At 37.2% G+C, this 24,647-nt stretch overlaps 1 long non-coding RNA gene across 1 annotated transcript; it reads right to left on the minus strand.

Moving 5' to 3' along the window:
* Positions 1-17,376: 17,376 nt before the first annotated feature.
* LOC147584170 (uncharacterized) lies at positions 17,377-23,486 on the minus strand. Its single transcript, XR_015252264.1, has 3 exons — positions 23,180-23,486; positions 21,764-21,931; positions 17,377-19,322 (listed from the first exon to the last, which is right to left on the minus strand). It is a non-coding gene; the product is annotated as an uncharacterized LOC147584170 (long non-coding RNA).
* Between the last annotated feature and the right edge of the window lie 1,161 nt (positions 23,487-24,647).

The following is a 24,647-nucleotide window of genomic DNA, read 5'->3' on the forward strand; positions in this document are numbered from 1 at the left end:
TGATTTTTCATCTTTCAGGGGGCATCTGTGTTTTACTAAACATGTGTCAGCCAGCCTATTATACAATCCAGAAGCTGCTTATATAAGTTCCTTAAAATGTCTAAGTTTCAGGTTTCCTCATCTGTCATTCTTGTAGGATTAATAGACACATTAAAAACCCTGCTGTATGTTGGCTGTAGAGATTTGGCAGCCTTTTCGCCCCTTTATAGCAGAAACTAGAAGCTTAGGAACTACCTTTCTCAGACTGTTTTGTCAACGGCCAAATGATTCTAGGTATAGTTTAGGTTCTACCAATTTGGGGGAGTTTTCCAAGACAGAAGATAGCCAGAAGCTTATGACTCCTCCCTCTGGCACCAATAGGCAATCATGTGAGCTTTGGCAGACATGAAGTTTTGCAATGGCCTCTGGGTATTTTGCCCTGAGTTACTTACCTTCTTCACACTACAAGTTTTCTGTGTTTTCCTAACATGGCAAAAGCAGTAACTTCCTGATCCTCTAAAAATCTATAGCAAATAGAAAGTTAATGACAGCCTTTCTTCATCTTCATTCACTCTTTGAGCTGATTTAATGATTTTATAAGCACCTAATCCCCTGTATTAAATTCCTTTCTTCTCAAAATTACACAATGGTATCTGTTTTCCTGACTGACCTGATAAACATATATTCATCATAGTGCCTAGTACACAGTAGGCACTCAATAAAGGTAATTTTTAATAGTAGTAATAGTAATAGCCATAGCAGCATAGGGTAAAGGCAGTAGAGGCAGTAACCTAAATCCCCACATTGTCAACTAAAACAAGGACAGAGTACCATGCAAATAAGAGAAAGTTCTGTATTATAGAGATAATAAGAGAAATACAACAGTAATTTTTAGAATTAGGTGAAATAATTCAATTCAGCTACTTTGTAGAATAATTCAGGGATTAGGGGTGCTGACCCCACACACACAGTTGAAAATCCACATATAACTTCTGACTCCCCCAAAACTTGACTACTAATAACCTGTTGGCTGGAAGCATTCCTGATAACATCAACAGACAATAGCACACACTTTGTATGTTATATGTACTGTATACTTTATTCTTACCAAAAAGTAAGATAGAGGAAAGAAAATGTTATTAAGAAAATCATAAGAAAAAGTACATTTATAATACTGTACTGTATTGAAAAAATCTGCATATAAGTGGACCCATGCAGTTCAAACCTGTGTTGTTCAAAGGTCAACTGTATATGAATTTGTCAGTATTTTATGTCCATGTAATTTGGAGGCATGATCTCTAGACCAGAAAGCAGCAGATCTGGGTTCAAATCTCACTCAGCACCCCCCCTTTTATGTTTATTTATTTTTGAGAAAGAGAGAGACAGAGACAGAGATGAAGTACAAGTGGGGGAGGGGCAGAGAGCCACAGGGAGACACAGAATGTGAAGTGGGTTCCAGACTTGGAGCAGTCAGCACAGAACCAATCCAGGGCTTGAAATCATGAACTGCGAGAGATCATGACCTAAGCCGAGGTCAGAATCTTAAGCAACTGAGCCACCCAGGTGCCCCTCACTCAGAGACTTTTTAACTATGACCTTGCAGAAGTCAGCTTTCTGTGCTTCAGTTTTCAGATCTGCAAACTGAAGTATTCAAGCCAAATGCTCATTGAGGACCTATTCAGTTGTTTAATGGCATGCTTTTAGAACTAAGTATGCAAAGGCCTTCAAGGGCCTTGAACACTGCTTAATGTCATTTAAATATTCTCCTGAAAGCAAATGTAGATGATTAATTTTCCTAAGAAAAAATCATTTGCATATCAAAAGGTATTTTTTTCATTTTAACATAGGCTAGTTCCTGTCCCAATTACCACAAATTTTTATTAATAAAGTAATGCTGTCTCATTTCAACCAATTTACAGTCAAGAGAAAAGAGACCTGAGAAGTATCCATTTATCCATTTGTTCCAGGGAGCAATTATGCACTGGTCTTTTCGATCATCAAAAACAAACAAACAAGTAGCTTCTAGCCAACAAAAAAAGAGAGAGATGCAAAGAGACAGACAGACACACACACAGAGAAAGACAGAAAGAGATGGAGAGAAAAAGACCGAATGTGGAAATATTTTGAAAAGTACAAAGCGCTAAATAAATGTAAAAATAGATGGCTGGCAATGACCTAACTGGAGAATTAAAAATCAATGAATTCCATTTTTTTAGGTGGCTAAGAAATTTAAATTCCCCAAGGCAGTCCAACAGATAGTGGTTACAGCATGAGCTTTGAATGTAAGAGCCAGTAATTACTAGCTGTTTGACTGTAAGCAATTTAACCTCCATGAACCTCAGCTTCTCATTAGTAAAATGAGAATAACAATATCATAGATTGTTCTGTGGATTAACTGACAAAATACATGTGTATACTTGAATAACACTTATCAAGGTATTTACTATAGAGTAAATGCTCCGTATCCGTTAGTTACTGGTAGAAATCACCCCTCCAACCTGCTGCTTTACTTCATGAATGATCCTTAGCTAACCCATTGCTGCCTTTTACAGCAACTTTATTATTCTAAACCCAGCTCTGCAAGGTTCAATTGATTTCAACCTATACCACCTTCGTCATTTGAAGATATGCTGAAGAATAAAAACCATCAGAAAGTGAATTGAACTTATTAAGTTAAAGCTAAAGTTGAATTAAAGTTGAATTAAAGGAGAAGTATGATTATTTTAGTGACTAGGAATATTCTGTTCTGTTACAACTCAATCTTTTAATCTACTTTTATTTTCAATGGACTCTGACCCATTCAGTCCTAATTTCATTATAAAAATGTACTGTGACCCAGAAAAGACCAACAGGTACACTGGCAGTCCCACATGAGAGTAACTGATCAGATTACCTTCAATGACAGGAAGGTCTTGCAAAATCTAAAGAGGAAAATATTCAAATACAAGAAGCCTCAGAAAAATATTTTCAATGTACTAATAAATTGGTATGTTATCAGGCAGTTATTCTGAAAACTGGTGTGGTCCATGGCCCCTCATGGGCTGCCACATTCTTTATTCAAATTCAATGGCATGATCATTAACAAATATTAGGCATAATATATGCCAGAGACTATTCTAGATGCTGAAGATACAGTGGCATATAATATAGAAGAAGCCCTTGTTCTCCTGGATTTACATTCTAGTGTCCAGAGACAGACACATAAAAATTAGTAATATATATTCTGTGCAGATGATGGTAAGTGCTTTGGAGAAAAATAAACAGTGAAGGGAACAGAAATGCCACAGTGGAAAGAGAATTTCAATTTCAAATACTAGAGTCAGAGAAACCTTCACCAAGATGGTAACATCTGAGTAAAGATCTCAGAGAGGTGAGTTGTAAGCCATGTGCATATGTGGGGAAAGAGAACTCCAAGCAGAGGGAAGAACAAGGCAAAATGCTGGGGTGAGGAACTACAAGGAGGCCAGGGCTGCCAATCTTGTTTCTGACTGAACTCTTTTTCCTTAGATACAGTAAGGGAGTCCTGGGATATTTTGACCTTCCCAAAATGACATCCCTCCAAAAGTCAGGTAAGTCCTCAGATACAAGGTTGCAAAATTGAGCCCTGAACAGTAAAGACCTGGCAATACTCAGAATAACAGGATGCAATTTAAAAAGAAACATGTCCAAATGAATATCACACCACAGCCTTTGAAATCTGGAAAATACCACACCTATGAGTAAAGATTCAGAAATCATAATCATGCAGGGCACCTGGGTGGCTCAGTCGGTTAAAGCACCCGACTTTGGCTCAGGTCATGATCTCGCGGTTTACGAGTTCCAGCCCCATATCAGGCACAGAGCCCGGATCCTGCTTCAGATTCTGTGTCTCCTTCTCCTCTGTCCCTCCCCCACTTGTGCTCTGTCTCTCTCTCAAAAATAAATAAAAACATTAAAAAAAATTTTTTTAAGAAATAGTAATCATGCAATAATGCACATATACATTAGCAAATATTTGATAAGCATGCATTGTTTCATACAATATTCTTTGTATTATTATGAAGGCTATAAATAAGCAGACTGCTTTTCTGGCATTCTTGTCTTGACAGATAACAGAAAAACATCCACATCATCATGTGGTAAAACAACTCATTCACGTGAAATCAATACTCCATACCACCCAGCAGCACCAGGAACATTCTGAAGATAATTTCCTTTAGAGTCTCACATTACATCTACAGCAATTTCCATTTACAGATAATCACCAGATAACCTCCTTCACATTATTCACAAGTACTGGATAGCACAGGTTCTGAAAATAATCTGTAAAAAGGTTATATTCTTTCCTTCCTTGTAGAAGTTTTGCATAAAGCAAAACAAGGAACAAAAAGGTATTTTTCAGGAAAAAAAAGAAAACTTCCCACTTATCCTTGGGCTGGACAATCCTTTGGGATTTTGTGGATGAAGACCTCATAGACAATTCTCTCTGGTCTTCTATTCTTCCATTAAATAACAGTTGCATTGGTCTTCCCAAAGTCCATTCTTCCCTTGTTCTGAAGAATCACCCATTTTTCTATCCTGAGTCATTATGTTTTGATTATGACTAAAAACTCTAGTGGTGAGCAGGTGGCTGAGATTGAGACAGAGTATTCCACACCCTCACTCGCAGGGCCAACTTCATGGGCTTGTAAACTGTGCAGGTGTACAGGGCCTTGCACTTAAAAGGACATCACACTTGGCTTAATTCTCTGCAATCTCTGTTTCAAAATGTTAATAATTTCTCTCTGAATTTGTGTTTGATAAGTGAAGTCTAATGGGACAATGAAGTACCCAGAAAAAAAACACATAAAATATGCACCATTCTTTGCTGCTCCATTCAAAAATAGCATTTGCATATAGCAGGCAGGAGGCCCTTAATTATTATCAAAGACCTTTCCTTAAATATTTCTTCCATTGTTGTCATTTATATATTCTAATGTAAATGGCACCTGTTGAAACACAGATTACAATGGGAATTGCCACTGCAATAGTGCCCCTAGAGGTCTGCAGGACTCTGGCACTCTCTCAGTTTGAGTTTCTCCATATACAGTCATAGGGGTATAAGTACTTTATTTGGGAAGTGATACCAGGAAGTACTGTAAAGGAGTAGAAAATTGAGAGAGGAAATGTTAATACAGGGTGCATACATGGGCAAGTTACTGCTGTAGGCAACTGGGTATTAATCTGACTGAAGACTCTCAGAGTCTTTGTGGAACATACATAGGGATTCCCATCCCTCATGGGTTGAAAGTCACTCCAGGAACATTAACTCTCTAGCCTTTATGGCCTTCCCAGTGGTTGCCATACTCCTGCAGCCAGGGAAAGCCCTTGGACAAAGAAGCACAGAAGGCTGCAGGCATAAAATGGAAAGTTGTACAGTAGTCCTAGAGTAGGCTGAGGGGATATGACTGACAGAATCTGCTACAGATCCTGATATGTGTCTGCAACATGCTACTTGAGAGTGAATATTTATCTACTGTGCATCTGCTATGTACTAGGCATTGTCCTAGTTGTAAAAGATACAAAGTTGAAATAACAGACTGAAATCTCTGTCATTATGAAACTTGTAGATGGGGGAAAATATTAACTAAAGTATTATACAAATATATGGAGCATGTTTTATGAAGTTCAGGAAGTAGTAACTATATAATGATGATTTGGTCTTGTCTAAGAGATTAAAGAAAGCTTCACAGAAAAAATGAGGTTTGCAATGAGGAACAAAAGTAAGAGTGTACTAAGAAATACTCTCAGTAACTTATAAAAAGGAGGTGGGGTGAGGAGAAGAAGAAATAAGGAAGGAAGGAAGGAAGGAAGGAAGGAAGGAAGGAAGGAAGGAAGGAAGGAAGGAAGGAAGGAAAGAGAAAGAAAGAAAGAAAGAAAGAAAGAAAGAAAGAAAGAAAGAAAGAAAGAAAGAAAGAAAGAGGAAGAGAGGAGCAGGAGGAAAGGCAAAAAAGCCAAGTAGGGACAGATCACTCAGACTTTAAGGGCCACATTAAAGCCTTTCATCCTTAGAATAAGAGCAATGAAAAGCCATTGAAAGATTTTAAGAAGGGGATATGTGTGTGGCAGGAAAATGATGTGTGTTTTGGAAAGACTACTACACCTATCTTGCAGAGATTATTCTAGAAAAGTGAAGAGGATGTGTGAGAAGTACCCTTGAGGCCATAAGTAGCAAAATGGAGCAAAATGGTACCCTGGACTAGACAGAGTTGAAAAGTAGATGAACTGATATAAAATTGGCAAAACATGACATTAAATAAGAGAGAAGGAGTACCCATGAAGATATTTCTACTTCTACTTCTGGCATTTGCTTATTGGAGTCCCATAAAGGGAGACACTTGTCTTGTTTATTGCTATACTTCAGTAACTAATATAATGTGCCTGGACCATAGAAAGGGTGAGATATATCCTTATATGTTATATAGTTATATACCTTATATATATACTCCTATATATATCATACCTTATGTATATGTTATATAGTTATATTTTGATACATTTTGGGATAAATATCAAGGAAGGAGAAATTTAGATAACGGAAGATTATTTTACTTTGAATGTGCCTTTGAGACCTCCAAGTGGAGATGCTGAGAAAGCAGTTTGAATAGTCAGTGGCTTACTAGTCAGCTAACTCTGGGAAAGTCACATGTATTTGATAACTGAGATTGCCTGGGAAGAGAATTCAGTTTGAGAAGAGTCTCTTGAGGAACTTGATTGTCCACAAATTAAACCTAACGTACAACTGCAAATGAATTTCTCCTTTGAAAATGCATGTAAATATTTGTGTTATTTTGATATAAATAAAATGGAAAGATTGTAGCTTTGGGGGTTGCTTCTTTGCTTTGTTGTTTTGTTTTTCACATTGCTTGATTTCTCAATCTCTTACAGATAATTTTGTTTTTCTCTCAGACATAATTTCCATCCAGACACAAATACACAAGTGGATCTCACATTTTAAAAGTCTGTGATAAAGCTTAACACAGCTTGAGATATTATAAATAAAAAAAGCCATTCAACAGTGTTCTCAAATGGCTCTCTTTAGCCTCTAAATTTTCCAAAATGCAGAGTTAATTACTTAGTGGGCCATAATGGCAAATAAAATTAAATGGAAAGAAGACACAGAGTTGTCAATAAAATCCCAGAAACAAAACAACTGCTTACTTGTAGATCGATACGGCAAAGAAAAAAGCCTCTTTCTAAAGGTGTTTTTTCCCCTAATGGTAACACAATACACACATCAAATGAATAGTTTATACCTGCTCTCCAGTAATACCATACACATACAGAAAAGAATTTGATCTCTGGGATCATATAATCATATGCCAAAAACAGAAAAAAGAGTACTTAAATGACATTTAAAGCATTGGAAATAAAGCCAAAAATATTGGAACTTCAGGAAATTCTACTTATTTTATAACTTACTTGAGTTTAGATTCTTTGTTTAAACCCTCACACTACAGGAGAGAAAGGAAGTCTAAATGAGGGTAGGTACTATCCCCCAGATCATGAAGAGCTAATCAACAGTAGATCTGGGATTTGGATTACAGTGTGTCTTAGACCAGGGCCTTTGTCACCAAACCACACTTTTTCATTTTCCCTCTTTGTGAGTTCCTCTATTAAAGGAGTCCCTGCTCTATCATGCACATTAACACAAGAGTCATTGTTCTGAACATGCAAGAGAAATGAAATATGAAACTCCTATTTGAATTTGACTGAGTCATCACCACCTCTGGTCACTGAGTTGGAACAGGAAGAAAAAAGAGGCTTACGGAGTTGTACCTGAGGGTGAATCTGTTCATGAGGGGAGATCAGCCTTCAGTTATTCAGAGCTGATTTGACTTCAACCGCTAGTAGGTGGCAACTTGCCCAGTTGTGAATACGATGTACCTGGCTCTTTACCCTGCTTCTGGGACTATGGACTTGAAATGAGAAGTGAGAATCAGACTTACATAATTTTAGATTTTGGAAATACTATTGGACATAAATGAAGAAAATGTTTTAAAAAAACAAAATAAAGATATACAAACTGGTCTTGCCTTCAGAAAACCAAACTTAGTAGGAAATACTTCCTATATGCGATTATGTTTTGTTTGTTACATTTTGCAAACATTTAGTCAAATGTAGAGGTGTCCCCAGATGAAACTCTCCAGCTTCTAGCTCTCCTCTGACTTACAGACTCATACAGTCTCCACAGTGACTTCTATCCCACAGAAATCTCTAAAATTCTATCATGGATTTTTATCTCTCCCATCCAAATCTGCCCTACGACATTAAATTGTGTTCAAGCCACCTGGGTGCTTAGGTCAGAAACATGACAGTCATCCTACTCCTTCACATTCTGCAGGACATTTATCAGCAAACCCTATTGTTACCACATCCAACATGTGAGTGGGATCCACACACTGGTCTCCAACTCTGCCACCACAGCATAGTCAAAACCACAATCAATCCTCTTCTGCATCACTGCACCAGCCCCCCTGCCCAATCTCCTGGCTTGTAAATTCACACCCTCACCAAGTGAATAGTTGCTGAATTGATATTAGAAAAAACATTAACCAGATCATATCATTTCCTTGCTTAAAAAGCTTCACCAACACCCAGATGAACTACGAGAAAAAAATAAAATAAAAACAACCCAAGCCCTTTTTCATGGTCGAAGGTGAAGTCCTGCACAACTAATCTCTGCCTGCTTCACCTATCTTCCCCTGCCTCCACTCACCACTGTCGTCACGGCCATCCAGCTACAGGGCCAACTCAGAAGCTGGTCAGGTGCACTGGTCTTTCCCACTTTAGGATTTCTGCAGGTGCTGTCCCTTTTGCTTGAATTTTCTTCTTTCTGCATATCTTTGATTGTTCCTTTGACTATTTCTGGATCCAGCATAAATGTCATCTCGAAAAGTCCTTCCAGAGTCACCCAATTTGAAGACAAACATCCCCTCTCCACACTCTTATTCTCCACCCGCCAGCCTGGCCTTTGCTTTCCTCATAGCACAGCAACAGGTAATTAGATGTTGATTGGCTTGTTTACTTGCTTATTTCTTGTTTTTCCTACAAGATTGTGAGCTCTATGAGGGCTGGGCTTTGTTTTATCCGCTAATTTATACCCAGCACCTGGAACATTGTAAGTACTAAGTATATATTTGCTGAATGAATGTATGATACAATGAAATGATAAATGCTGCTCCTTGCAGAATCATGGCATGCATCTTCAAAGGTCAGCCTGGCTGATTGTTGGAAGCAATCACGCAGAGGACATGACCTCTGTTTGACCCTCGAGCTAAAGCCTGGTAGTCAGAGGTTCCTCACACCCTGCCCTACCCTTGGAGTATACTTTCTGCCTACCAATCCCACAGCCAAAGTCATTTTCTTTTTTTTTTTAATATTTCATTTTTAAGTAATCTCTGCATACAACATGGGGCTCAAACCCACAACACCAAGCCAGGTGCCCCACCAAAGTCATTTTTAAGGACACGACCCTGAGAAAGCAATATGTTTTAGAGATCATCTGGATGGCACACACAATTGAACCCAATTAAGTCGTGTATACAAATTTTTAAATTCTGGCAGGCAGGTGCAGAGAACTTCTTACCTTGTAGCACCCAAGACAAGCCTCATATGTAAGTTCCCTTGCTTATTAAAACTGCCACCTACCAATCTGGAGGGGACTGCCGCTTTCTTTGGCCTCTCCTTGCCCTCCATGTACGGGGGCTAGATTGCAAACCAACAGTGATAATCCACTGAATTCAGAAACCAGCATGACTTAGAAAGCAAAAACCAAAACCACAATCTGGCAGTTTTTGCAGCAAAAGGATGACTTTTCTCTCTCCTTTGAAATATGCTAACCATAGAATGTTCCACTGATGTCTTCAATTTCACAATTCTTCTTAGATCTTGGCTTTTATTTTTAACCTTGTTCCCATTTTAAAATCAGTGTTTGTTTCGGTCAGCATCAATGGGTATGCCATGTTGATTTCAGAGGAGTGAAATGAAAATTTAAGACTTTTATTTCCAGAAAGCCAATTATTTTGAATGTGTTGAGAAACTGAAGGCTCAAACATTTCTAATCTTTCTCAATCAGCATTTCCCAAAACATTTTTCTAAGAAAAAAACAGTTGTTCCAAGAAGTAATGTTGTACAAAAAGACATGCATACATACCTATATGCATATATAAATACATACATATATGTATACATATGCACAAGGTGTTAATGTAGTCAATTATATATAGGAAATATTGAATTAAACAAGGTTAAATAGGCCTCATTATTGTTGATATCAGAGCCTTTTCTAATATGTGGATATGATTATGAATTTCTAAAGTAGGATAAAGTACTTTGAATTTCCAATTTTATTTGGCTATGAAGTCTTTATCATCTGTTATCATTTTGTAGAACTTTGTTCTACATGATAGAGTATAGAAAATAATTTTCTAAAAAATTATCAAATTCTAGGGGCGCCTGGGTGGCGCAGTCGGTTAAGCGTCCGACTTCAGCCAGGTCACGATCTCGCGGTTCGTGAGTTCGAGCCCCGCGTCAGGCTCTGGGCTGATGGCTCAGAGCCTGGAGCCTGTTTCCGATTCTGTGTCTCCCTCTCTCTCTGCCCCTCCCCCGTTCATGCTCTGTCTCTCTCTGTCCCAAAAATAAATAAAAAAATGTTGAAAAAAAAATTAAAAAAAAAAAATTATCAAATTCTAATTCAAGAATTTTTAAATTGTAGAATCATCTCACTAAGTCTCTTGACCAGATGTCACAAACTCAAATGCATACCACATCTCCCAGATAAAATAAATGGTTCTAAGGGGGCACCTGAGTGGCTCAGTTGGTTAAGTGTCTGACTTCGGCTCAGGTCATGATCACAAAGTTTGTGAGTTCAAGCCCCGTGTCAGGCTCTGTGCTGTCAAGCTCAGAGCCTGTAGCCTGCTTTGGATTCTGTGTCTCATTCTCTCTCTGCTGTGCTGAGTCTATCTCTAAAAAATAAACAAATGTAAAAAAATTTTTTTTCTAAATAGATGGTTCTGTTGGGCTAGATGGGGACTATGCCACTCTGGAAAGCATATATACAACATAAAGGAGAAAACAATGATTCAGCCTCAGCTGTAATGTAGAACCAATGTTCCAGATTATTTTACTTTCCAAAAGAAGCCAGAAACTTGGAATTTGTATTAAAGCTCCCCATTTTTAGATATTTGTAACTAATTTGCAGTTTCAGACACCGCACAGACCAAATAAAAATACCTGTAGGCCAGATTCATTACATAATTCATTCATTCAAAGTTTGCAATTTGATTTAAACTGCTTAGTATAGATATTTTTCTGTTCTGTTTTTCAAAATTATGTACTTAGGTTCTTGTCCTAATATTGTTACATTTGTGACTATCTTTGATTTACTTTTCCTTATGGTCCTCCGTGAATCTTCTATTTTGGCCAGTCTTTTAACTAGAAGGCACAAATTAACATCAGAATAGTCAAAATTTTCTTTGCATATAACAAGAAAGGGCCAGATAATGGGACTAGTGTAGATAATGCCCTCCAAGATAAGTTTTATTTCCTTGAAGTGATTCATTTACTGCCATACATTGTATAATGTCCTATTCTACTGAAATAGAAATTTCTAAAATAAGTCACTAAAGACCATTTCACTTGGAAATATTAGAATTTTTCAAAGGGAAATTTGTGTAGGTCCTGGAAATAGTGATTTTAATATCATTAGGACCTAGGCATTTATTGTCTATAAAACAGGGGGGAAAAAAGGAGAATAGCAAGAGCATGAGTGTTGGAGTCAAGCCCTGTGTTCCAATCCCAGCCCCTCTCTTACTGGCTGGCTGACCTTCACTAAGGCATTCTCTCAAAGTCTTCACATCTCAGTGTCCTAAGTTAAAATGGAGAAGATAATAGTACCTCCTTCAACAAGTTGCTCATGATACCATTTTTATCACATGCTCAGAATAATACTATTATAGCCATTGAAAAGAGATTTATGGGTACCATGTTGTAAGGCTGGGATGTGTGCCTACTAAAGGGCAACAGGAAGAGATTTCTTTGTGATGATGGAACATTTCTGTGTCTTGCATGTGATGATGGTTGCATGAATAGATGCATGTGGAAAAATTTCATAGATGATATACACCAAAAGAGAAATAAATGTAAAACTGATAGACTCTGAATATAGTCTGAATTCAAGTTAATGTCTTGCTAAAGTCAGTTTCCCAGTTTCGACAATGGTCTATGGTTATATATTGAGAAAGTTGCGTGATGAGTACACAGAAACTCTCTATACTATTTTAAAACTTCTAATGAGTCTTAAACTATCTCAAAATAAAAAGTCTAAAGGAAAAACAGAAAGAAAAAAAAAAGCTTGCTGAGAGGATTATATATGAAATGGAGCAAAGAACTTAGCATAATATCTGGCACATTATAAATGTTGTCTAAACAGTAGGTATCATTGTTTTATTATTACTAAGTCTAGGAACTAAAGCTTAAAATTATGAAAATGAATGTGTATCACTGATAAATGAGATGAAATTTATCAGGTATCAGAGGAGGCGACTCAAATTGAATTTTGAATATGAAGAGCAAGAGAAGGGCAAAAGATAATGTCATTAAGAAGTCATCAGCTTCAAACTCATTCTCATTGCCCACCTACCATCACATCAGTCACTTGACATTATACCCAGAAATCATTAACATATTACTGAAATATTTGTTTTGCTTTAAAGGGTTGCATAATTTACTATAAATGCCACCCTAAACTTTTCCATCTCTATGCACTTTGATACTAATGATGCTTTGAATACTTATAGCTTACTAATAGCTGTAATACATTATAAATAGTTTATTACCTAATTACATATTTTAATTCATAGCAGTGCTTGGGCAGTAGGCAAAATAAATTGTGATAAATCTTCATAGACAAGTTAAACTGAATTTCTGATGAAATTCAGAAATGTTCCCTCCTCTTAAAGTAAATTCAGAAAATAGACTTATTAGAAGATATATGTATATGAATCTTTCCAGATTCAGAGCCGTTTGTATTGTAAAATACTAAGTTTGATGTTCTACCTTTAGTGAATAATTATGAAAAACATGTTCTAATCATGAACCAATTGACACATGTCTAAAATAATCTGCAACCATACAAATATTCTGATAAGGGAATAAGAAAACATATGATTTGGGGTGAGAAAACATGGGTTCTGTCATTGATATATTTATTTGCTGGATTTTATTGAGCTGATAATATGTACCAATCATTCTTCTTGGTACTAGGCATACAGCAGAAAGTAAAGCAAAGTCTTTACCCTTACAGGGCTTACATTCTACTAAGGAAGACAGATAAACAAATGGACACAGAGTAGAGCATTCCTTGTTATAAAGAAAAATGATGTAGATCCATGATAAAAATGTGAGGGGTGATAGAGAGAGACGGGACCACATTACAAAATGGTCAGGGAAGGCCTCTTCAAGGAGAAAGCATTTGAACAGATGAGTGAAAATGAGGAAGTAAGCCACTTGAAGATTTAACACAAGAATATTCTCAGAAGAAGAGAGCAGCAAACACAAATGTCCTAAAGAGCCACAGGCCTGGCAGGTCTCAGGAACAGGAGGAAGCCATTGTGAATAGACTGGATTAGCCATGTAGGCTAATGATGAAGTAGGCAGGATAGCAAGAAATAGGTACATGGTAAGGGACATGGGTGTTACTGAGTATTCTGAGAAGCTTCTAAAAAGTTTGTATAAGTGTACGTGTCATCATCTGACTTAGGTGTTTAAGAGTTCCATGTAACTGCTAGATAGGGAACTAATAATCAGTGGGGCAGGATAACATGGAGGCCTAGCCTAGTAATTGTCTTCCAAGGGAGAGGTGATGGTACCCCTTTCCAGCATGGTAAACAAGTTCCTTAGCCTATCTGGCCCCAGTTTCCTCATCTACAGACTGACCTGTAAGTGAGCTGTTCTTACAAGTAACTTAAATACTATATTGAAAGTTAGACAAACTTGGAGGGCTGACCACAGAGTCTGTATCTGAAATCAACATTGGGTTCCAGTTCTACCCTAGGCAAAACTGAAGAGATATCTTTCATATAATTTATTTCATAAACACTGTATACATTTTAGAAAAGACCCAAAAAGTATGAAGAACATGAAAAATTTACAGCAATTCCAGTATCTCAAAAGGATGACCCCTCATAGATGCTATGTTTTTACCATGCAAATATCCTTTTGGAAACCTGCTTTCTTACACAGGAGAAATATCCTTCTTTATAGCGTTCTTTAATATCCTTCAAATCATTAAATATCCTTCAAAGACAGAAACTTTTGATTTATTCATAAAACTCCCTGCCATTGCACATTTTGCCTATTTCCAGGTTTACATAATTATAAATAATGCTGTGATAAACATGCTAGTATGTAAATCTTTACATGAATAGCTGGTTGTTTCCCTAGTGTAAAATACAAAAAAAAAATCTCTTAAAAGTAAAATATCTGGGGGCACCTGAGTGGCTCAGTTGGTTAAGCGTCCAACTCTTGATTTCAGCTCAGGTCATGATCTCATGGTTCATGGGACTGAGCCCCACTTTGGGCTCTGCACAGCCAGCACAGAGCCTGCCTGGGATTTTCTCTCTCCACCCAATCCCCACTTGCATGCTCTCTCTCTCTCGCTCTCTCTCTCTCTCTCTCTCTCTCTCTCTCAAAATAAATAAGAGAAAATAAAAAATAAAATTTCTGAACCAATGCAAAATTGTATATAAAAATTTAATACATTTAACATACATTGTCATATCTCCCTCCACAAACTTAACAGTCAACAGTGCTCGGCAAAATATTTTGGAGCCTTCTAGGGCTTTTTTGAGACCTCCCCAGCCCTCTCTATCACTACTTTCATAAGGTTTCTTGTGTCCAATGCAGTTTCTATCTGTCTGTTCCTCTTAGGAGAGTCCTTGTTTCAGCCTTCTCTTCTTCATCATCCAGATCTAAACCCACAGAGTGGCTCTACATACTCAAAGGTATGTTGTAGCATATCTGTTGATTATCTACATAACTGCCTTTCTCACCCTTCTCCCTGGCCAACAGTGATACGCTTCTGTTTAGGTATCAGATGGCCAACAATGTATTTGAGGAAAGTAGGCTTCTCTTCTAAGCCTGGGGGAGAGGAATGAATATTTATTTTTCTAATCCATTGCTAAGGAAGTAAAATCATTATTTTTTTCTAATTCCCCTGTCTTTGCCACTAAACAGGCATGTGAACCATGCCTAGTGAATAAAACATTAGAGGAAATATGCTAGGGGCCTCTGGAGTAGCAATCTACCCTTCACAGATAAAAGGAAAGAGGTAGTTCTCTTGGCTGTTCTAGCCACTGCCCTGCCTCCTGCTTTTGAGCAGAATGTGATACATGGACATTTAGCAGCCATTGTATAGCCATTGTGTAGCTATTAGTAAATTTTAGATGGTAAGCAAACAGGTCAAGAAAGGTAAAGCAAAAGATAGAAAGTGCCTGGCTTCAACTTATGGAAAGAGCCCAAATGTCCAGTGACTGATGAATGGATAAAGAAGACAGATAGATATAGATTAGGTATAGATATAGATATAGATATAGATATAGATGACATAGATATAGACATAGACATAGATATAGATATATATTTCAAAAAGAATGAAATGTTGCCATCTGCAACAACATGGATGAAGCTAGAGTGTATTATGCTAAGTGAAATAAGTCAGAGAAAGACAACTACCAAATGATTTCACTCATGTGGAATGAATGTAGGGGAAGGGAAGGAAATATAAAATAAGATAAAAACAGAGAGGGAGGCACACCATAAGAGACTCTTAAAAACAGAGAACAAACTGAGGGTTACTAGAGGGGAGGTGGGTAGGGTGATGAGCTAAGTGGGTGATGGGCATTAAGGGCGCTCATGAAGAGCACTGGGTGTCTTATGTAAGTGATGAATCACTACTGTAACCATTACTACACTGTATGTTAAATAACTTGAATTTAAATAAAATTTTGGAAGAAAAAAAAAAAGAAAGTGCTTGGATTCTTGACATTACTCAGACACTGAACAAATCTTGAAGGGCATCTGTGTTTACTAATTGGCATTTATTGAAATTAGGCTCCTACCCTCCCACAGAAACGAGACAAGGGTCCTATCTTTTTTTGATGGCTGCATTTCCAAGGGGTGGCTCCCAGGTCCTTATGAAAGACACTTTTGGGTTGTAAAACCAGGAGAAGTCTGAGAGAAGATTTATATCTCAATGGAGCAAAGAAAGAATTTATAGTTGCAAATTTTCTAAAGTAAATACTCTAAGAAAAGGGATCTTAGGGGCCCATAGTCAGGAAAAAACCTGTTTGATATTTCATCAAGCTGAGGGGAACACTGAAGGCATCTTGATGGATGAACATGCTGTTTCTCCTTCTGAGGTCTCCTAATCACTTCTCATTTTGAAAACCTGTGCAGGCGCCTGGGTGGCGCAGTCGGTTAAGCGTCCGACTTCAGCCAGGTCACGATCTCACGGTCCGTGAGTTCGAGCCCCGCGTCGGGCTCTGGGCTGATGGCTCAGAGCCTGGGGCCTGTTTCCGATTCTGTGTCTCCCTCTCTCTCTGCCCCTCCCCCATTCATGCTCTGTCTCTCTCTGTCCCAAAAATAAATAAACGTTGAAAAAAAAAAAAATTAGAAAACCTGTGCTAAGGAATTAAGTGAGCCTCTCATGATCTTTCAGCAAATTCCCTTTTGCCCACATTGGCCAGAATCAGTTTTTGTTGTTTGCAACCGAAGTCCCTCTGATGAATCAAGAATTTCATCCCTTACATTTATTTCTTTGTTTTAAACATTAGGATATGAAAATTACATTTTCCATTGAGAGTAAAGTAGACCAGATATGGTAAGAAGACAACCAGCGATCTGGATTCTAGTTTTAGTCTGGTCCCCATATGTCTGAGGTCTGAGGCTCGTTTTTCTCAATCTGACAAATGAGATGATTTGAGCAGATGGTCTCTGAACTCCCTCTGAAATCTGATATTCCAAAACTAATAATTTTGACAAATGCATTTTTAATGGGAAATAAAAAGATCCCTTCTTTAGCCCAAATTTTCATTAGCTAGAAAGAATAAAGATAACTATGCCAAAGGTGTCCACAGTTAAGCAGAAGCAAAATCGCAGGCAGAATTTTAAACAGCAAGTTTCGATTAGAGGAGTTCAAAGCATGGAAGATGTGCTATTCAAAGAAGATTTTTAGCATAGACCTGCACAAATTGCCAATATAAAATGGTCGGCAGGTACAAAGTAAAAGAGAAGAAATATACTGAGTAGACAAAGAGTTATCCTGGACACAGGGAATAATTCAGAACAGTAACTTCAGAAAGGAGCAACACGACAGACTGAGTGCTATAGAATAAGTTCATTTTTCAGCAATCTAAGAGCAGCAATCCAGAGCAATGAAATAAAACCAGCAAGTCTCCCCACATGGGGCAGCTAAAGCTGTAGTCACCAAAAAAGGAGGATAAATGGAATGTGTCACAGGGGATTAGGTGTTTAAGGGAGTAAAAAGTTCTTATAACAGCTGCTACTTGCGATGGATCTCAAGAATGTTTTTAAACGAGTAGATAAGGTATTGAAATCCTTGCATTTGCAATCCTTTGAGGAAAGAAGCAGAGTAAGAGACAGGAGCTGAAACTATTGCTAGAAAACCTTGAACTTAATTTTAAATACAACTTTTTTTTTAATCTGAAACGTAATCCACACTCATCTTGGAAAAATTGCAAAACAAAGATACACAAAAGAAAATTAAGAAAACACATATTTCCATTATTTATCTAGACACAACTCTGCTTCTTGATTTTCCCTGGAATAATAACTCAGATATTCCAATAGAGGAATTTATCCTTACATCACTAGCCACATACCTGGAGACAGTATGTTCAAAATGGAGGGCTGGGGAAAGGTGAGCTGTTACCTTTTCGGTCTCTCCACATCTAACCATAAATAAAATTATGCAGATATTACTTACAGAGCTTACGAATGTCAATGGCTTAAACATAGCTTGCCCAAGCTACTAGGTTAGGCTACAGGGAAACTACAAAGCTCTATTAGTAAACTAGTACTAGTTTAGTAAAACTAGCTTTCCTATCAGCCTGGCATCACTTCTTGGACAAAAGCTGTAGCAAGGTTTGCCATACACTAAGGTTCCCCTAAAAAAGGAATTATCAAGACACAGTTCTCTGTGTTAATCCTTTCGGTTCTACTCTATGCCAGCACTATTCAGTCATAGTCCATGGGGAGTTATGGATATTTAAGTACACTGTCTATTGTCAGCACCTTCTACCTCTAAGTCCTATCACTCAGGTAAGTAAAAATGTTGTAGCACATAGCTCCACCTATCCTCTGGTTATCTGCATAGTACTTGAAGAGCATTTGAAAACCTTTCTGTGGCAGTGTTAGGCTCCTGGATGCAGGATAGGTCAAATTTCCATCCTGGGAAATAGGGCAAGAGAATACACTGAATGGCACAAAAGGCTCCATCAAAGGGACTAATGGGGATTTCCATGGGGTGTTACGGTATTAGTCAAAAAAGCATTAGGCCTTTCATTTAAAGGCAGCTGCTATTCCTTGAGATAGTGGCAGAGCCAAACACACATATTTTAAAAGCACTACCAACCAATCCAATACTTAAACATGTAAATTCTTCCTAGGGGGTGGATGGTTCAAGCTGCACAGCTAACACCAACTCATTTTTTGCATTTCTTCAAACAAAGAGAACAAAAGAAACAAAATTTGTTACCCTTGATTATTCAAACCCTGACTAGATACATATATATAGTATCTATAATATACATATACATATATATAGTGTCTATATATAGTATCTAAAATCACTTCAAAAGAACATTTGACAATGATCAGGTCTTGACCTCCCAAACTAAGCACCTAAGGAAGCACTACAAAGTGTGTTTATTGGCTGTTAAGGAGTATTCTATCCTTTAAAGGGATGACAAGATATTAGAACTTATTTACTCTTACTGGATGTCCAAGAGATCTGTGCTGGAACTCAATGTGGGAAAACATGACATTCAGAAAGACGGTGTGAGGTGGCTTTTCTTCAGATTCTTAGGAAAGGATTCTGTCTCTTAGTTCTCAATCCATCTTAAAAAGTTAGGAAAGAACCCTGAGGTATAGTATGGAAATAATAACTTTGAGGACTTTTCCAGAAATTTCCAGAAACCAAAATATCTTTCTCAAAATTTTAATGGAGGAGAAAGTTCTCCCCAAATCCCTTGAGTTAACCTCCATATGCCAGTCTTCTGTGATTTTGTATAGATGGTTAAAGTCTGAAAGAGATTAAAAAAAAAAAAAAGTCAATGTGAACAACTAATGCCTGTTAACTGGTGATTAAGTTGTGTTACCAATACTCTCGTGCATTTTACCTCTGTGATGTGATAAAGGATATAATTAGATTCATCCAAATAAACCTACATTTCTCAGCTGAAAATATAATCTGACAGAACACTTATAAGAAAAATATTGGATTATTTTTCATAATGTTATCTCTATTTTAAAGAAAGGAAAGGACTACCATGAAGTAGATAAATTATGCTAAGAATTGAGTGTAATCTCCTTGCCATAGACTGAATAAACTGGACACATCTGTCTCTTGAGGTTCCTATCCTACAACCATGCATTCAAAACTTCAACTCTTCTGACTTTACACTCACTTTCCTCTACGTGAAATGTGCTTCCTTCACCCAGATTTCACAAGGTTACTCCTTCTTACAGAGTTACTTTCTTATTTCAGCTCAGATGTTAAACTTTTCAGAATGATGTTTTTAACTGAACAATCTAAACTAACCCCATACCCTAGGTAACTCTCTCTGTTTTTCACATTTCTTATTCCTATCTGAAAATCTAGCTTATTTGTTTATTGTCTTTTTATCCCTAGAAGAATATACATTCTATGGAGACAGGGAACTTATATATCATGTTTATTGTTAGATTCTTATTTTCTATAAGAATGTCTAGAGTATTTGTTAAGAAATGAGTGAATTAAGAGTACAGTGGTTTTCCAAGGAAGAAAAATTAAAGATTTTCTTTCTTCAGTACTGGTTATGTGCCTAATACAGTACTTGACATATCATGAACACTTTGTTAGAATAGGATACAAAATACAATTTAACCAAATGCTGATCAATATACAGGTGATGCTTGAACAACACTGGAGTTAGAGCTGCCAATGCCCCCCTCTCCTCTATAGTTGAAAATCTGCATGTAAGTTTTGCCACCCCAAAACTTAACTAATAGCCTATTGTTGACTGGAAGCTTTAGCAGTAACATAAACAATCAATTAACACATAGTTTGCATGCTATCTGTATTACATACTGTATTCTTATAATAAAGTAAGCTTAAAAAAGAAAATATTAAGAAATCATGAGGAGGATAAAATACATTTATTGTACTGTGCTGTATTTATATTAAAAAAATCCACATGTAAGTGGATCCCTGTTGTTTAAGGGTCAAATGTAATTAGAAAATGGTTAAAACAACCCCAGTGTCTTACTGTGTTATTGCTTGCTATCCCCATGGGTGAATAAAATTAAAGGCATGTGTAGTACATTTTTACACATTTCAGTGGGGGCTGTATACCGTCGTTGACAACTGGCTCCCAGCACTTTATTAGTACTACACTGAGATATGCTGTAACACTTCTGTACTCATCTGTCTCTAATCAAATGCAACCAAGTCTATACCTTATCTGCCTCATGCCTCACTCAGCCAAAGTTTCCATGTCTTGTTGGAATCCATCAGAGAAGATGTTCTATACTTCAGCATGGTTGTCAACTTCTCTTTATCATTAAGCTATTAATCTTATCTGGGGATGTGACCCTTGGTCATTTCTGCAATAGCTATGACCCTCTTTCCATCTTAGCTCTAATAATAAATTTGGAAGTCCCATCAAGCCTAGGAATGAGCTGTGCAAATAAATATTATTCCAGAGTTAATGGTTATCTTTTCAAACAATAATCTTGTCCTCCAACCTGCTAGGGAGCTCCCCTGAAAGATAATTAAAACATTGATAAAGAATTGAAACCTAATATGTCTCCTCCCCAAACTCGGCCCACTCTCACTACCCTTGAATTAAAGCAAGTCCATCCAAGCAAAAAGTAAACTGAATTTTAAAAGATTCCAACACCTTCTCATCTGAGGTCCCACCAGGTTACTGCTAGCTTGTTTGGAATCTGGCTGCTTCATTATTGCTTTCAGCAGAATTAGTATCAACTGCCTATTAATTGTCAATGTCAATGTTTTTAAAATCCCTTGACCAGATCTCTAATGAAAAGACATTAGATGATAAGGCAAGTGATTTCTCTACTTTCTTTTTGGTGTCTGACATCATTAATGTGATTAATGAGGTGACCAGGGAACCCAAATCACTCGTCACCATTAGATTGCTAGTACAATAGCCAAAACTCAAAGGTGGGGAAGGAATGGGAACAAAAGTCTTCTCTTATCTCTGTCGTGTACTCTATCAAGGAGACAAATGACCTACCTACAGGTGTGTACCTGTTTGGAATAGTAAATATTTGATAATAGTAAAGGCTGAGAAAACCACAAATACATGTTTATTTGCTTTCAAATTATTTGTAATAACTAACAAAGACTTTTTACTGGTAAAGCTTAAAAATACATTCTAGATGATCAAATAATGATTATAAAATATAAAACAAATAGCCATATCAGTGCCTTTTAAAAGGAGTAAAAGGAAGGTACACTCACCAACAGAAGTGATTGGCTCATGTTAGTAAAAAATCCAACAGTAGTTCTTGCTTCAGGCACAGCCAGATGTATCGTGCCCCTCCTGTCCCTTTTGTTCTTTCTTTCTCTCCCATTGTGCATCTGTCCCTCCTTTTCTCTGCTCTCATCTACTTTGTTGTTTTCAAAATCCTAGGGAAAGATAGATGAAGAGTCAGTGAGGATTGAAAGAGAGAACTTCTTTTCTCTCATTGTAGTAACTTCCCAAAGTTGATACAATGCAGCTTGGGTCACTTGCTTAGTCTTAGAGGATGAGAATATAATATATATTGATGTGTTCACATAAGTCCAGTCCTGGAGAAGGGGGAAGTAGTTCACTCCAATGTGAAACATACTCCTAAGAGCAGGAAACTGCAATACCTTTTTACCAAAAAGAAAAATCAAACCTGAGCATCCAAATAATGAAATATCTACCAAGTAGTGTTTTTTTTTTTTTTTTTTTTTAATTTTTTTTTAACGTTTTTTATTTATTTTTGGGACAGAGAGAGACAGAGCATGAATGGGGGAGGGGCAGAGAGAGAGGGAGACACAGAATCGGAAACAGGCTCCAGGCTCCAAGCCATCAGCCCAGAGCCCGACGCGGGGCTCGAACTCACGGACCGCGAGATCGTGACCTGGCTGAAGTCGGACGCTTAACCGACTGCGCCACCCAGGCGCCCCAACCAAGTAGTGTTTTTTAAAAAGAAATGGGGTTTGTGTTTAGTCATGCAAACTTTTTTCTGCAAAGTTATGAACTGATGGGCATTCTCATGCGTGGCTGGTAGGAGTATAAACTTTAAAATTTTCCTGGAGGGCAATTTGGAAACATTTTAAATATGAACGTATACCTTGATCAGGCAACTACCATTCTAGGAATTTGTATCAAAGAAATAATAGTAAATCTTCACAAAAGTGTAACAAAAGTGATGTTTATCTCAAAGTATGTAGGACATCAAAGAATTGGCAGCAATCCAAATGTCCAAAAGGTAGGGGAGGAAATTAAAAACAGCATGGAAAGTAATATTTTTACATTTATCTACTGTTATATAATCTGAACAGATATACACCCAGAGGCTCAAAGTGTTTGTCTCTGGGTGGTTGAAATGTGGGTGATTTTTCCTGCTTTCTTCTTGCTAATCTCTATTTACTAATTTGTCCCCAGTGAGTATAAACTTGCATTAATTGTGTAATGTTTGTATTCTGAGATAGGACAGCTTGAACACAGACTCCTTAATTTGCTCCAAACATCCTTTCTAAGTAATACTGTATTTGTATGGGAGGCATGGAATGCAGGACATAGAACACCTCTAATGTGTCTTTAGGGACCAAGAATCAATTAGAAACCATTCTCTTTTGTGTCTGTCCTAAGCTAAGGGGCTAGACCCAGGGGCTAGGTCTTACCTATGTTTGGGGTCTCTGGTGATGATTCAGGTTTCTTGGTAGTGAGGGAAATTAGCAAGCAGGTGCCTGTGCTCCTCTTCCAGAAAGACTATGCCTGCTTACTTGTTGCACGTGGGCCTAGTGATGTGGAAAGCCTAGAAAGAATTACATAGGAGAGAAAAATGCCCCCATTCCCTGAAAAGGGGGGAGGGCTGCCAGTATAGCCCAACTTCACATGATATTTTAAAATTAATTCCAGATACAATAATCATTTAAATGCAAAATATAAAATAGTTAAAACATTATAAGAAACTTTAGAAGAATATTTGTATAACCTTGCATTATACAAGAGTCTCTTAAATAAGATAGAAGACCTAAAGGCACTACCTATGTAATATTTCATTACATAAAAATTACAGATTTTTCATGCCAGTCATATCATAAACAAGTTAAAAGTGAAGGGAGAGACTGAGAGAAATATTTTCAACGCTTGCCATATTAAGGGTTAATATTCCTTATATTAAAAAAATCTCTAGAAATAATTAGGAAAAAGAAAAGTAACTAAGGGACAATGGACAAAGAGGGAATCCTAATGGTTAATAAACATACAAGAATTATCTTAACCTCTTGGGGCTTAGGGGAATGTAAGTTAAAACAACAATGAGATGCCATTTTTTCACTCATCTCATAAAGAAATAATAATACAGTGACAATACAGTGCTGATGAGGAAACAGGGATATATAATCTTTATGTAGTAATTAGTAATATGTAATAACCGCTTTTGGGAATTAATCAGGCAAAAGCTGTTAAAATTGTAAACACCACCTTTGACCCACTAATCTCAATTTGGGAACCTATACTATAGACATAAAAATCTTTGTGTTACATGAGCAAAATGTCTATTGCAGCAATATTTTATTATGGCAAAATAAGAAAAAATAAAGGGCCACCAACAGGGGAAATGGTTGGATAAATCACAACACTTCTACTCTATGCAGGAATCCACTTCTATCCAGAAGAATAGGCTAAACCAGTGGCTCTTAAAGTCTGGCCCTTGGCCCAGTAGTCTCAGCATCACCTAGGAACTTGTTAGAAATGCATATTTGACCCCACTCCAGACCTATGGGAATGTCTGAGGATGGGGCCTGGTAATGTGTCCTAACAAGTCATCCAGTTCTGATGCGTGATTCTGATATGTGGTTACATCTGTATCGACTGTCTTGACAGATCTATTCATATTGTTACATGAAAAATTAAATTTCAGAGTAATATATTTAATGTGATGCATTTTTATAGAAACAAACATTAATAAAACACACATTTTTGACATGTACTCATACTTCCATACAAGAAAGCAGAACTTGTAGAATGATACACCTGCTGCCATTAACATTGATTAACGAGGGAAAAGAGTAGGGGGAAAAAATAACGTCTGTCTCCATTCATCTCTTTCATTTTTCACTGGTAACAGTGAGCATATATAACTTT

The sequence above is a fragment of the Puma concolor genome, chromosome A1, assembly GCF_028749965.1.
Source record: "Puma concolor isolate L17-30 chromosome A1, mPumCon1.1.hap2, whole genome shotgun sequence".
Taxonomy (NCBI): domain Eukaryota; kingdom Metazoa; phylum Chordata; class Mammalia; order Carnivora; family Felidae; genus Puma; species Puma concolor.